Source organism: Sesamum indicum, linkage group LG5 (assembly GCF_026168435.1).
Source record: "Sesamum indicum cultivar Baizhima isolate 11 linkage group LG5, ASM2616843v1, whole genome shotgun sequence".
Lineage (NCBI taxonomy): Eukaryota > Viridiplantae > Streptophyta > Magnoliopsida > Lamiales > Pedaliaceae > Sesamum > Sesamum indicum.
The window spans coordinates 11,595,731-11,610,146 of record NC_142661.1 but is presented as its reverse complement, the minus strand read 5'-3'; the positions used below and the strand labels follow the sequence as shown (position 1 = coordinate 11,610,146).

The following is a 14,416-nucleotide window of genomic DNA, read 5'->3' as shown; positions in this document are numbered from 1 at the left end:
AATCGTGTACTTGGAATTACTGTGGTCTACTGAAGAAGTTATTATGTTGATCCAGTCTAAAATCAATGTCCGTACAATTAGGGTACAAACATTATCTCATGCTTTTACTAACAAAATATATATGTATCTTCATGCATATGAACAATTAGTATGATCAAAAAAATTATGTAGTCGTACTGATATACGGAGTTAAATTCATGGCGGTACAATTAGTATGAAAGCATGATTATTTAATGCTTTGATCAACGAAATATATATGTAATCCTATTTAGACCAATTAAAACTCATGTCTGTGCAATCAGAATGATCAACAAGAAATATACATAATCCTTTTTGCAACTAGTTAAAACTTGCCGATACATTTAGTACGATCAACAAAAGATGTAATCCCTACTTGTTATAATTTGTAGCACACTGACTTATTAAAAGGCCGACAATTGTTCCGATTCACTAGTTGTTTGTAGTAGCTACTACAATGGCACTGGATGGAGTACCGATAGTCGGTTGCGGATCTATATTTTCTTTGCAAATGAAACGAGCCACAATGTTCGTACTAGGCACCAACACCAATTTCTCCGATGCTTCATTGGCATCTCCACCACATCGAAGGAATACCTCTTTGGCGTTCAACCGATGGATTTGCCACCCGAATTCCTCCCTGATCCTCAAAATCTTTTCAACTTGACGGCAAGCTAATTTGCAAGTGTTCATCTTAATTTCATCAATAGCTGCCTTAAGAATCTTAGCCCTAGTTTCACCATCGACAAGACCCTCACTCCTGAAGAACTCATCCATCTCGGGGACCCCAATGGCACACCTAATCCCATAATCATAGTCACGAATTTTTGGCCCTTGTAGACCTGAATTTTGTCCGAGTTGATGACATCTGCCCCGAAACGGGTGGCCAGGTCTATCGCCAGGCAATTGTTTGAAACACTAGTTGTTTCGGGGCAGATGTCATCAACTCGAACAAAATTCAGGTCTACAAGGGCCTAGACATAGTAACGAATAAGGTCAGCAATGAGGAATACCGCAGTGTGCCACACCACTTGCTCGGAATCATTGGTCCCAAGGTGGATTTCTTTGTACATGATTTTGTGCATCATGCATTGCTGGATACTGATGCCATCGTACGAAAGAATCGGTTGACAATCATTGTTGGAGGGTCCAATTCCTTCATACAGACACTTGTCAATGACAACACTGAGTTTCCTTCCAAGTACAAGTGTTGCTTTCTCTGGATGGACATGGCGATCCTGGTCTTGCATTCATACGTGTCGAATAGGGTTGATCAGATGGTGGATAGCGGGTTGGTGGAGGAGGTTAAGGCATTTTTTGACCCAAAAACCGTGAGTATGATTATGGGATTAGGTGTGCCATTGGGGTCCCCGAGATGGATGAGTTCTTTAGGAGTGAGGGTCCTGTCGGTGGTGAAACTAGGGGTAAGCTTCTTAAGGCAGCTATTGATGAAATTAAGATGAACAGTTGCAAATTAGCTTGCCGTCAAGTTGAAAAGATTTTGAGGATGAGGGAGGAATTCCGGTGGCAAATCCATCGGTTGATCGCCACAGAGGTATTCCTCCGACGTGGTGGCGATGCCAATGAAGCATGGGAGAAATTGGTGCTGGTGCCTAGTACGAACATTGTGGCTCGTTTCATTTGCAAAGAAAATATAGATCCAAAACCGACTGTCGGTACTCCTTCCAGTGCCATTGCAATAGCTACTACAAACAGCTAGTGGATTACATCTTTTGTTGATCGTACTAAATGTATCGGCAAATTTTAACTAATCGCAAATAGAATTTTATATATTTCTTGTTGATGTGCAAAGGGATAAATTAAATCAAATTGTTCGCGATTGCATTTGAGATTGATGAATAAATGTATAATGCGAATATATTAATATAAGACGACTAACACGAAATGTGATCGCATGTTAACATTTATGATATCTATAAAAGCATATTAATCATTGCTATATTCCTGAATATTAATGAGGAATAAGATGTGTGATTAATTCCTAAAACATATAATGAAGGATTCATGTAAAATAATTCAGGAACCTGATTTACTGCTGCATTCAATAGCGTTATTACAAAACTAAAACAAAATAAAATAAAATAAATGGATGCAATCAGTATCATCAACGGATGGATAGTGGAACTTAATTACTTTCATATTAATCATGGACCACAAAATGTCCAAATACATGAATCATGTGCATATAGTAACAATTACAGGAATAGTATAATTAACATTCAGAATTTGCTCCAATTAAATTTCAGTAAATCTAAATGAGATATAAAATTTGTAGACCAAATTTATGAACGTTCAATTATTATAGATTTTGTCATTATAATATACGGTTTTTCAGATATAGTAGGTAGACGAATTAATGAGAATACTTAAACTCACTCCATTTTACTAAAAAGCAAATCCTACGTAAGATATGGATAATCACTAAGTACTTCATCATTATCTTTTAATTTCTCTTAATTTTTTTCTTATTTTTAATGGTAAAATTACTCATTATACATCGCAAGAATAATTCTTTTACAAAAAGTAATTATCGATAGACGTATTGCATCTCTTATGGTACCTGCACGGTGTAGATTTTGACATCTTAATTATGATTAGTATTTGTATTATCTTTTGACGACAGCTTCGCAATAATTAATGATTCTTTTCCTATTTTGGAAATACATTAAAAGGTACAGTAATTTGGATAGAGCCTTGCTCATGATTTATTTGAATTGTTATCTAGTAAGTGGATAGGGTTAGGGGTGAAGTTATTACTATGCATGGATTGATTTGTTCCACATTGTGTGTAAGTATGTATGTATAAATACCCCCCTACACATCCTATGTTTTTTCATGTTTCAAACAATTGTCCAGGTAATTTCTTTCACATCAATGAAACTTGTTCGTTATTCTCTCTACAACCCACAAATGTTTGAAGTTTTTCTTCAAACAAATCCTTTTGAAGAAGAGAAATTAATCCAAGAATTGAAAAGGGCTTGTCTCTCTATGCTTGATATATATTCTAAAATATTAGATTGTATTTGGCACATGTTTTATTTGTTTTGTTTTAGAGAATTCTAACATGTGGCCTTTTTCTTTTTCTTTTTAATTTGTGTGATGAAATTGACAGGTGTTAAAAAAAGTAAAAATAAATACAAACTAGAATGTCGATCTCCTCCTGGAAGCCAGCACAATCCAGCATGACGAACTTTACAATTGGGGGCGTGACAAACAAGCACCGAGGGAAGGATAAGGTGGTGGTGGTATTGGGTGCCACTGGCACAGGCAAATCGTGCCTGGCGATAGACGTGGCCACCCGTTTCGGGGCAGAGGTCATCAACTCGGACAAAATTCAAGTCTACAAGTGCCTAGACATAGTAACAAATAAGGTGAGCAATGAGGAATGCCACGGTGTGCCACACCATTTGGTCAGAATCATTGATCCTGAGAAGGATTTCACTGTACATGATTTTATGCATCATGCATTGCTGGCTGCTGATGCCATCGTACAAAAGAATCGGTTGTCAATTATTGCTGGAGGGTCTAATTCCTTCATACAGGCACTTGTCAATGACGGCACTGAGTTTCCCTCCGAGTGCGAGTGTTGCTTTCTCTGGATGGATGTGGCGATCCCGGTCTTGCATTTGTACGTGTCGAACAGGGTTGATCAGATGGTGGATAGCGAGTTGGTGGAGGAGGGTAAGGCATTTTTTGATCCAAAAATTTGTGATAATGATTATGGGATTAGGCGTACCATTGGGGTCCCCGAGATGGATGAGTTCTTTAGGAGTGAGGGTCTTGTCGATGGTGAAACTAGGGCTAAGCTTCTTAAGGCAGCTATTGATGAAATTAAAGTAAACACTTGCAAATTAGCTTGCCGTCAAGTTGAAAAGATTTTGAGAATGAGGGAGGAATTTGGGTGAAAAATGCATCGGTTGAACGCCACAGAGGTATTCCTTCAACGTGGTTCAGATGCCAATGAAGCATGGGAGAAATTGGTGGTGGAGCCTAGTACAAACATTATGGCTCGTTTCATTTACAAAGCAAAAATAGATCCGTAACCGACTGCATATGAAAAATTAGTATGATCAATTATGTACCTTCATGCATATGAACAATTGTTTGATCAGCAAAATTTTGTAGTCCAACTGAAATACTAAGTTAAATTTCGTGGCGGTACAATTAGTGTGAAAGCATTAATATTCAATGCTTTGATCAGCGAAATATATATGTAATCCAATTTATACCAATTTAAAATCATGTCCGTTTGAATAGCATTATCTACAAGAAATACATATAATCCTATTTGCATCTTGTTAAATATTGTCGATTCATTTATTACGATCAACGAAAATCATGTATGATTGAATAGCATTATCTACAAGAAATACATATAATCCTATTTGCATCTTGTTAAAACTTGCCGATTCATTTAGTACGATCAACGAATGATGTAATCCATACTCAAACTAAATTAATACTCACTTCCATATGAGTATCATCAACGAAGGATGTAATCCGTATACAAACTAAATTAATACTTACTTCCATATGATGCTTCTACATATGTACGAACAAAATTTATTATCTCTACTTATTCCAATTAAGCTAGTGTTCGAGCAGTTAGTGTGAACATTAAAATATTAAATCCTACTTATTTATATAGGTATAAAAATACAGTTTCTGTCCTGTAATTTATTAGGGGTTGTCATTTTTTGTCCTATACAAATTATGAAAATTAGTTTTTACAAGACTAAAATTATCAAAATTATAAAATTAATAGAACTAAAATTGCTAAAATAATTAGTGTTATCAAATAAAATATAAGTCAAAATACTATGGGTGTGTAGGTGGACATATATTAACACACATATATCCAGAGTTCTTGAATAAAGTGGAAAATTAAATCAATTTATTCTCGATTGCATTTGAGGTTGATGAATAAATGTGTAATACGAATATATTAGTATAAGATGACTAACACGAATTGTGATCGCATGATAACATTTATGATATCTATAGAAGCGTATTAATCATCGCTATATTCTTGAATATGAACGAAGAATAAGATGTGTGATTAATTCTTGTAACATTTATCTAGATTAATAAAACTCATATACGTCCATTTATGGTGCTTCCATTAACGAAATATTTTGTCCTAGTTACCAAATTAAACTTTGTTTATAGAATTATTTTGAAATATAATCCTACTCATATCAATTTAAAGCTCATGTCAGTTCAATTAATAAGATCAAGAATAGTTCCAAATTATCTTGATTATAAATGTGAATATATTACTGATTCTTGTATCAATACAGTATAATATTGTCTTGTGCGATCCTATCTATATCAAGTAAAAATTCATGTCCCGTGTATTTATCATGATCATTAAGGAAAAAATCGTGTACTTGGAATTACTATGGTCTACACAATAAGTTATTATGTTGATCTATTCTAAAACCACTGTCAGTACAATTAGGGTACAAACATTATCTCATGCTTTCACTAACAAAATATATATGTATCTTCATGCATATGAAGAATTAGTATGATCAAAAAAATTATGTAGTCCTACTGATATACTGAGTTAAATTCATGGCGGTACAATTAGTATGAAAGCATGATTATTTAATGCTTTGATCAACGAAATATATATGTACTCTTATTTATACCAATTAAAACTCATGTCCGTGCGATTAGAATGATCAACAAGAAATATACATAATCCTTTTTGCAACTAGTTAAAACTTGCCGATACATTTAGTACGATCAACAAAAGATGTAATCCCTACTTGTTATAATTTGTAGCACACTGACTTATTAAAAGGCCGAAAATTGTTCCGATTCACTAGTTGTTTGTAGTAGCTACTACAATGGCACTGGATGGAGTACCGATAGTCGGTTTCGGATCTATATTTTCTTTGCAAATGAAACGAACCACAATGTTCGTACTAGGCACCAACACCAATTTCTCCGATGCTTCATTGGCATCTCCACCACATCGAAGGAATACCTCTTTGGCGTTCAACCGATGGATTTGCCACACGAATTCCTCCCTCATCCTCAAAATCTTTTCAACTTGACGGCAAGCTAATTTGCAAGTGTTCATCTTAATTTCATCAATAGCTGCCTTAAGAATCTTAGCCCTAGTTTCACCATCGACAAGACCCTCACTCCTGAAGAACTCATCCATCTCGGGGACCCCAATGGCACACCTAATCCCATAATCATAGTCACAAATTTTTGGCCCTTGTAGACCTGAATTTTCTCCGAGTTGATGACATCTGCCCCGAAACGGGTGGCCAGGTCTATCGCCAGGCAATTGTTTGAAACACGAGTAGTTTTGGGGAATGCCACAGTGTGCCACATCACTTGCTCGGAATCATTGGTCCCGAGGTAGATTTCTTTGTACATGATTTTGTGCATCATGCATTGCTGGCTACTGATGCCATCATACGAAAGAATCGGTTGACAATTATTGTTGGAGGGTCCAATTCCTTCATACAGGCACTTGGAAATGTCAACACTGAGTTTCCCTCCAAGTACGAGTGTTGTTTTCTCTGGATGGACATAGCGATCCCGGTCTTGCATTCATACGTGTCGAATAGGGTTGATCAGATGGTGGATAGCGGGTTGGTGGAGGAGGATAAGGCATTTTTTGACCCAAAAATACGTGACTATGATTATGGGATTAGGTGTGCCATTGGGGTCCCCGAGATGGATGAGTTCTTCAGTAGTGAGGGTCTTGTCGGTGGTGAAACTAGGGGTAAGCTTCTTAAGGCAGCTATTGATGAAATTAAGATGAACACTTGCAAATTAGCTTGCCGTCAAGTTGAAAAGATTTTGAGGATGAGGGAGGAATTCGGGTGGCAAATCCATCGGTTGATCGCCACAGAGGTATTCCTTCGACGTGGTGGAGATGCCAATGAGCATGGGAGAAATTGGTGCTGGTGCCTAGTGCGAACATTGTGGCTCGTTTCATTTGCAATGAAAACATAGATCCAAAACCGACTGTCGGTACTCCATCCAGTGCCATTGCAATAGCTACTACAAACAACTAATGGATTACATCTTTTGTTGATCGTACTAAATGTATCGACAAATTTTAACTAATCGCAAATAGGATTATATATATTTCTTGTTGATGTGCAAAGGGATAAATTAAATCAAATTGTTCCCGATTGCATTTGAGATTGATGAATAAATGTATAATGCGTATATATTAATATAAGACGACTAACACGAATTGTGATCGCATGTTAATGTTTATGATATCTATAAAAAGCATATTAATCGTTGCTATATTCTTGAATATTAACGAGGAATAAGTTGTGTGTTCCTATAACATATAATGAAGGATTCATGTAAAATAATTCAGGAACCTGATTTACTGCTGCATTCAATAGCGTTATTACAAAACTAAAATGAAATAAAATAAAATAAATGGATGCAATCAGTATCATCAACAGATGGATAGTGCAACTTAATTACTTTCATATTAATCATGGACCACAAAATGTCCAAATACATAAATCATTTGCATATAGTAACAATTACAGGAATAGTATAATTAACATTCAAAATTTGCTCTAATTAAATTTCAGTAAATCTAAATGAGATATAAAATCTGTAGACCAGATTTATGAATGTTCAATTATTATAGATTTTGTCATTATAATATATGTTTTTTCAGATATAGTAGGTAGACGAATTAATGAGAATACTTCAAATCACTCGATTTTACTCAAAAGCAAATCCTACGTAAGATATGGATAATCACTAAGTACTTCATCATTATCTTTTAATTTCTCATAATTTTTTTCTCATTTTATATGGTAAAATTACTCATTATACATCCCAAGAATAATTCTTTTACAAAAAGTAATTATCGTACCTGCACGGTGTAGATTTTGACATCTTAGTTATGATTAGTATTTGTATTATCTTTTGACGACAGCTTCGCAATAATTAATGATTCTTTTCCTATTTTGGAAATACATTAAAAGGTACAGTAATTTGGATAGAGCCTTGCTCATGATTTATTTGAATTGTTATATAGTAAGTGGATAGGATTAGGGGAAGTTATTACTATGCATGGCTTGATTTGTTCCACATTGTGTGTAAGTATGTATGTATAAATACCCCCCTACACATCCTATGTTTTTTCATGTTTCAAACAATTGTCTAGGTAATTTCTTTCACATCAATGAAACTTGTTCGTTATTCTCTCTACAGCCCACAAATGTTTGAAGTTTTTCTTCAAACAAATCCTTTTGAAGAAGAGAAATTAATCCAAGAATTGAAAAGGGCTTGTTTCTCTATGATAGATATATATTCTAAAATAGTAGATTGTATTTGGCACATGTTTTATTTGTTTTGTTTGAGAGAATTCTAACATGTGGCGTTTTTCTTTTTCTTTTTAAGTTGTGTGATGAAATTGACAGGTGTTAAAAAAAGTAAAAATAAATACAAATTAGAATGTCGATCTCCTCCTGGAAGCCAACACAATCCAGCATGACGAACTTTACAATTGGGGGCGTGATAAACAAGCACCGAGGGAAGGATAAGGTGGTAGTGGTATTGGGTGCCACTGGCACAGGCAAATCGCGCCTGGCGATAGACCTGGCCACCCGTTCCGGGGCAGAGGTCATCAACTCGGACAAAATTGAAGTCTACAAGGGCCTTGACATAGTAACAAATAAGGTGAGCAATGAGGAATGCCGTGGTGTGGCACACCATTTGTTCGGAATCATTGATCTCGAGGTGGATTTCACTGTATATAATTTTGTGCACCATGTATTGTTGGCTGCTGATACAATCGTACAAAAGAATTGGTTGCCAATCATTGCTGGAGGGTCCAATTGCTTCATACAGGCACTTGTCAATGACGACACTAAGTTTCCCTACATGTACGAGTGTTGCTTTCTCTAGATGGACGTGGCGATCTCGGTCTTGCATTCATACGTGTCAAATAGGGTTGATCAGATGGTGGATAGTGGGTTAGTGGAGGAGGGTAAGGCATTTTTGACCCAAAAATTCATAACTATGATTATGGGATTAGGCGTGCCATTGGGGTCCTGGAGATGGATGAGTTCTTTAGGAGTGAGGGTCTTGTCGATGGTGAAACTAGGGATAAGCTTTTTAAGGCAGCTACTGATGAAATTAAGATAAACACTTGCAAATTAGGTTGCCGTCGAGTTGAAAAGATTTTGAGGATGAGGGAGGAATTCGGGTGGAAAATCCATCAGTTGAATGCCACAGAGGTATTCCTTCGACGTGGCGGAGATGCCAATGAAGCATGGGAGAAATTGGTGCTGGTGCCTAGTATGAACATTGTGGCTCGTTTCATTTGCAAAGAAAACATAGATCCGAAACCGACTGCATATGAACAATTAGTATGATCAGCAAAATTTTGTAGTCCAACTGATATACTGATTAAAAATTTATATGCGGTGCCTTTAGTGTGAAAGCATTAATATTCAATGCTTTTACCAGCGAAATATATATGTAATCCAATTTATACCAATTTAAAATCATGTCCGTTTGATTAGCATTATCTACAAGAAATACATATAATCCTATTTGCATCTAGTTTAAACTTGCCGATTCATTTAGTACGATCAATGGAAGATGTAATCCCTACTCAAACTAAATTAATACTCACTTCCAATTAAACTAGTGTTTGAGCAGTTAGTGTGAACATTAAAATGTTAAATCCTACTTGTTTGTATAGGTATAAAAATACAGTTTCGATCTTGTAATTTATGAGGGGGTGTCATTTTTTGTCCTACACAAATTATAAAAATTAGTTTTTACAAGATTAAAATTATCAAAATTATAAAATTAATAGAATTAAAATTACTAAAATAATTAGTGTTATCAATAAAATATAAGTAAAAATACTATGGGTGTGTAGGTGGATATATATGTACACATATATATCTGGAGTTCTTGAATAAAGTTGAAAATTAAATCAAATTATTTGCGATTGCATTTGAGGTTGAGGAATAAATGTTTATTATGAATATATTAGTATAAGACAACTAGCACGAATTGTGATCGCATGTCAATATTTATGATATCTATAGAAGCGTATTCATCATCACTATATTCTTGAATATGAACGAGGAATAAGATGTGTGTTTAACTCTTTTAACATTTATCTAAGTTAATAAAACTCATATACGTACATTTATGGTGCTTCCATCAACGAAATATTTAGTCCTAATTACCAAATTAACCTTTTTTTATAGAATAATTTTAAAATATAATCCTACTCATATCAATTTAAAGCTTATGTCAGTACAGTTAATATGATCTAGAATAGTTCCAAATTATCTTAATTGTAAATGTGAATATATTAATTATATTTGTATCAATAAATTATAATATAGTCTTTTGCGATCCTATTTAGACCAAGTAAAAATTAATGTTCGTGTATTTATTATGATCATCATGTGAAAAATCGTGTAATTGCAATTACTGTGTCTACCAAAGAAGTGATTATGTTGATCCAGTCTAAAACCAATGTCCGTACAATTAGGGTATAAGCATTATGTGATGCTTTTACTAACAAACTATATATGTACCTTCCTGCATATGAACAATTAGTATGATCAACAAAATTATGTAGTCCTACTGATATACAGAATTAAAATTCATGGCGGTACAATTAGTATGAAAGCATGAACATTCAATGCTTTGATCAATGAAATATATATGTAATCCTATTTATACCAATTAAAACTCATGTCCGTGCGATTAGCATGATCAACAAGAAATATACATAATCCTATTTGCAACTAGTTAAAACTTGTCGTTAAATTTAGTACGATCAACAAAAGATGTACTCCCTACGTTTTATAATTTGTTGCCCAATGACTTATTAAAAGGCCGACCTTGGCAGCCCAATTACCTGACCCACTTGGCAGCCCACAACTGACCCGGTAACCCGACCCATCCTATCTACCTACTTATATCACATCCGTAACCCTAAATCTCACTTTCCCTCTTCTCTGTTCTTTCTGCGCCGTCTACTTCCTCTCCTCTCAAATGCTCTCAATGATTTTTTTCCTTCTCTTCTTCGGGAGCCATGGCCGCTTTCCTAAATCAGTCTAATGGTTTTATGGAAGCCACCAAGGTTTTCCTTGTCTAACCACAGTATTCACCCCTTTAAATAGGGGATTGTCCCTTTCTGCTAAAACATGAACCAAGCTGTTTATCTCCTTCACCATTCACCAAAGTTCTTTGTGAATTATTAAGTTGGGGTCTTTGTGACCGTCTGATATTGAGATTTGAGTGATCGGAGTTGTGGTCGGGTTCTTGGTTTGTGGAGTTACCGTGAGTCAGTTTATTGTTGAAATGGTGCCTTGTGACCGTATTCCTTTATCGAGATATTAGATCTGGCAACTTTGAGCATGTTAATCACTATACTGTTGATTTAATTATTTCATTATTTCTTTCATTTGTTATTATCATTTAAGTTGTATATTGGCCTGTAATAATCTTAAGGAGTTTCAAACTCCAATTTTTGTAATAGTTGGATAGGATTTTCGGGTGATTTCCACTCTACACTACTCAAACTAAATTAGTACTCACTTCCATATGAGTATGATCAACAAATGAGGTAATCCGTACTCAAACTAAATTTATATTTACTTCCAAATGATGCTTCTACATATGTATGAACAAAATTTATAATTTTTGATAATTTTAGTAATTTATACTAACTGCTCGAACACTAGTTTAATTGGTACAAGTAGAGATAATAAATTTTGTTCGTACATATGTAGAAGCATCATATAGAACTAAGTATTAGTTTAGTATGAGTACGGATTACATCCTTCGTTGATCATACTCATATGGAAGTGAGTATTAAGTTAGTTTGAGTAGGGATAACATCTTTTGTTGATCGTACTAAATGTATCGGCAAGTTTTAACTAGTCTCAAATAGGATTATATATATTTCCTGTTGGATGTGCATAGGGATAAATTAAATAAAATTGTTCGCGATTGCATTTGATATTGATGAATAAATGTATAATGCAAATATACTTATATAAGACGACTAACACGAATTGTGATCGCATGTTAACATTTATGATATCTATAAAAGCGTATTAATCATTGTTATATTCTTGAATATTAACGAGGAATAAGTTGTGTGATTAATTCCTATAACATATAATGAAGAATTCATGTAAAATAATTCAGGAAACTGATTTACTTCTGCATACAATAGCGTTATTACAAAACTAAAACAAAATAAAATATAGTAAAATGGATGCAATCAGTATCATCAACGGATGGATACTGCAACTTAATTACTTTCATATTAATCATGAACCACAAAATGTCCAAATACATGAATCAATTGCATACAGTAACAATTACAAGACTAGTATAATTAACATTCAGAAATTGCTCCAATTAAATTTCAGTAAATCTAAATAAGAGATTAAATATGTAGAGCAGATTTATTAACGTTCAATTAATATAGATTTTTTCATTATAATATATGTTTTACAGATATAGTAGGTAGATGAATTAATGAGAATACTTAAACTCACTCGATTTCACTCAAAAGCAAATCCTACGTAAGATATGGATAATCACTAAGTACTTCATCATTATCTTTTAATTTATCATAATTTTTTTCTCATTTGATACAGTAAAATTACTCATTATACATCCAAAGAATAATTTATTTACAACAAATAATTATCGATGGATTTATTGCATCTCTTATGGTACCTGTACGGTGTAAATTTTGACATCTTAATTATGATTAGTATTGGCATTATCTTTTGACGATAGCTTCGCAATAATTAATGATTCTTTTTCTAATTTTTAGATACAGTAAAAAATACAGTATTTTGGACAGAGCCTTGCTCATGATTTATTTGAATTATTATATATTAAGTGGATAGGGTTAGGGGTGAAGTTATTACTAGGCATGGCTTGATTTGTTGCATATCCTATGTAAGTATGTATGTATAAATACCCCCCTGCACATCCTATGTTTCTTCATGTTTCAAACAATTGTCTAGGTAATTTCTTTAACATCAATGAAACTTGTTCGTAATTCTCTCTAAAGCCCACAAATGTTTGAAGTTTTTATTTAAACAAATCCTTTTGAAGAAGAGAAATTAATCTAAGAATTGAAAAGGGCTTGTCTCTCTATGATAGATAGATATTCTAAAATAGTAGATTGTATTTGATACATGTTTTGTTTCTTTTGATTGAGAGAGTTCTAACACATGGCCTTTTTCTTTTTTTTATTTGTGCAATGAAATTGACAGATGTTAAAAAAAGTAAAGTAACTACCAATTAGAATGTGGATCTCCTCCTGGAAGCCAGCACAGTCCAGCATGACAAACTATTCAGTTGGGGGCATGATGAACAAGCACCATGGGAAGGATAAGGTGGTGGTAGTGTTGGGTGCCACTGCCACAGGCAAATCACGCCTGGCGATAGTCCTGGCCACCCGTTTCGGGCCAGAGGTCTTCAACTCGGATAAAACTTGGGTCTACAAGGGCCTAGACATAGTAACCAGTAAGGTGAGCAATGAGAAATGTCGCGGTGTGCCACACCATTTGCTCGCAATCATTGATCGCGAGGTGGATTTCACTGAACATGATTTTGTCCATCATGCATTGCTCGCTGTTGATGCCATCATACAAAAGAATCTATTGTCAATCATTGTTTGAGGGTCTAATTCCTTCATACAGGCACTTGTCAATGACGACACTGAGTTTCCCTCCAAGTACGAGTACTGCTTTCTCTAGATGGACGTGGCGATCCCGGTCTTGCATTCATACGTGTCGAAAAGGTTTGATCAGATGGTGGATAGCGGGTTGGTAGAGGAGGGTAAGGCATTTTTTGACCCCAAATTCGTGACTATGATTATGGGATTAGGCGTGCCATTGGGGTTCCCGAGATGGATGAGTTCTTCAGGAGTCAGGGTCTTGTAGATGGTGAAACTAGGGCTAAACTTCTTAAGGCAGCTATTGATGAAATTAAGATGAACACTTACAATTTAGCATGCCGTCAAGTTGAAAATATTTTGAGGATGAGGTAGGAATTCGGGTGGCAAATCCATCGGTTGAACGCCAAAGAGGTATTCCTTCGACATGGTGGAGATGCTAATGAAGCATGGGAGAAATAGAGCCTAGTATGAACATTGTGGCTCGTTTCATTTCCAAAGAAAACATAGATCTGAAACAGACTGCATATGAACAATTAGTATAATCAACAAAATTTTGTAGTCCTACTGATATACTGAGTTAAAATTCATGGCGGTACAATCAGTGTGAAAGCATTAATATTCAATGCTTTGATCAGCGAAATATATATGTAATCCGATTTATACCAATTTAAACTCATGTTCGTTTGA

At 34.8% G+C, this 14,416-nt stretch overlaps 4 pseudogenes; all 4 read left to right on the top strand.

The window, feature by feature from the left end:
• Positions 1 to 1,393: 1,393 nt before the first annotated feature.
• LOC105162353 (adenylate isopentenyltransferase 5, chloroplastic pseudogene) lies at positions 1,394 to 1,738 on the top strand (annotated as a pseudogene).
• A 1,447-nt stretch (positions 1,739 to 3,185) lies between these two features.
• Positions 3,186 to 4,082, top strand: LOC105162346 (adenylate isopentenyltransferase 5, chloroplastic pseudogene; annotated as a pseudogene).
• Positions 4,083 to 8,535: 4,453 nt separating this feature from the next.
• On the top strand, positions 8,536 to 9,422 carry LOC105162357 (adenylate isopentenyltransferase 5, chloroplastic pseudogene; annotated as a pseudogene).
• Positions 9,423 to 13,355: 3,933 nt separating this feature from the next.
• Positions 13,356 to 14,101, top strand: LOC110012029 (adenylate isopentenyltransferase 3, chloroplastic pseudogene; annotated as a pseudogene).
• The last annotated feature ends 315 nt before the right edge of the window (positions 14,102 to 14,416 follow it).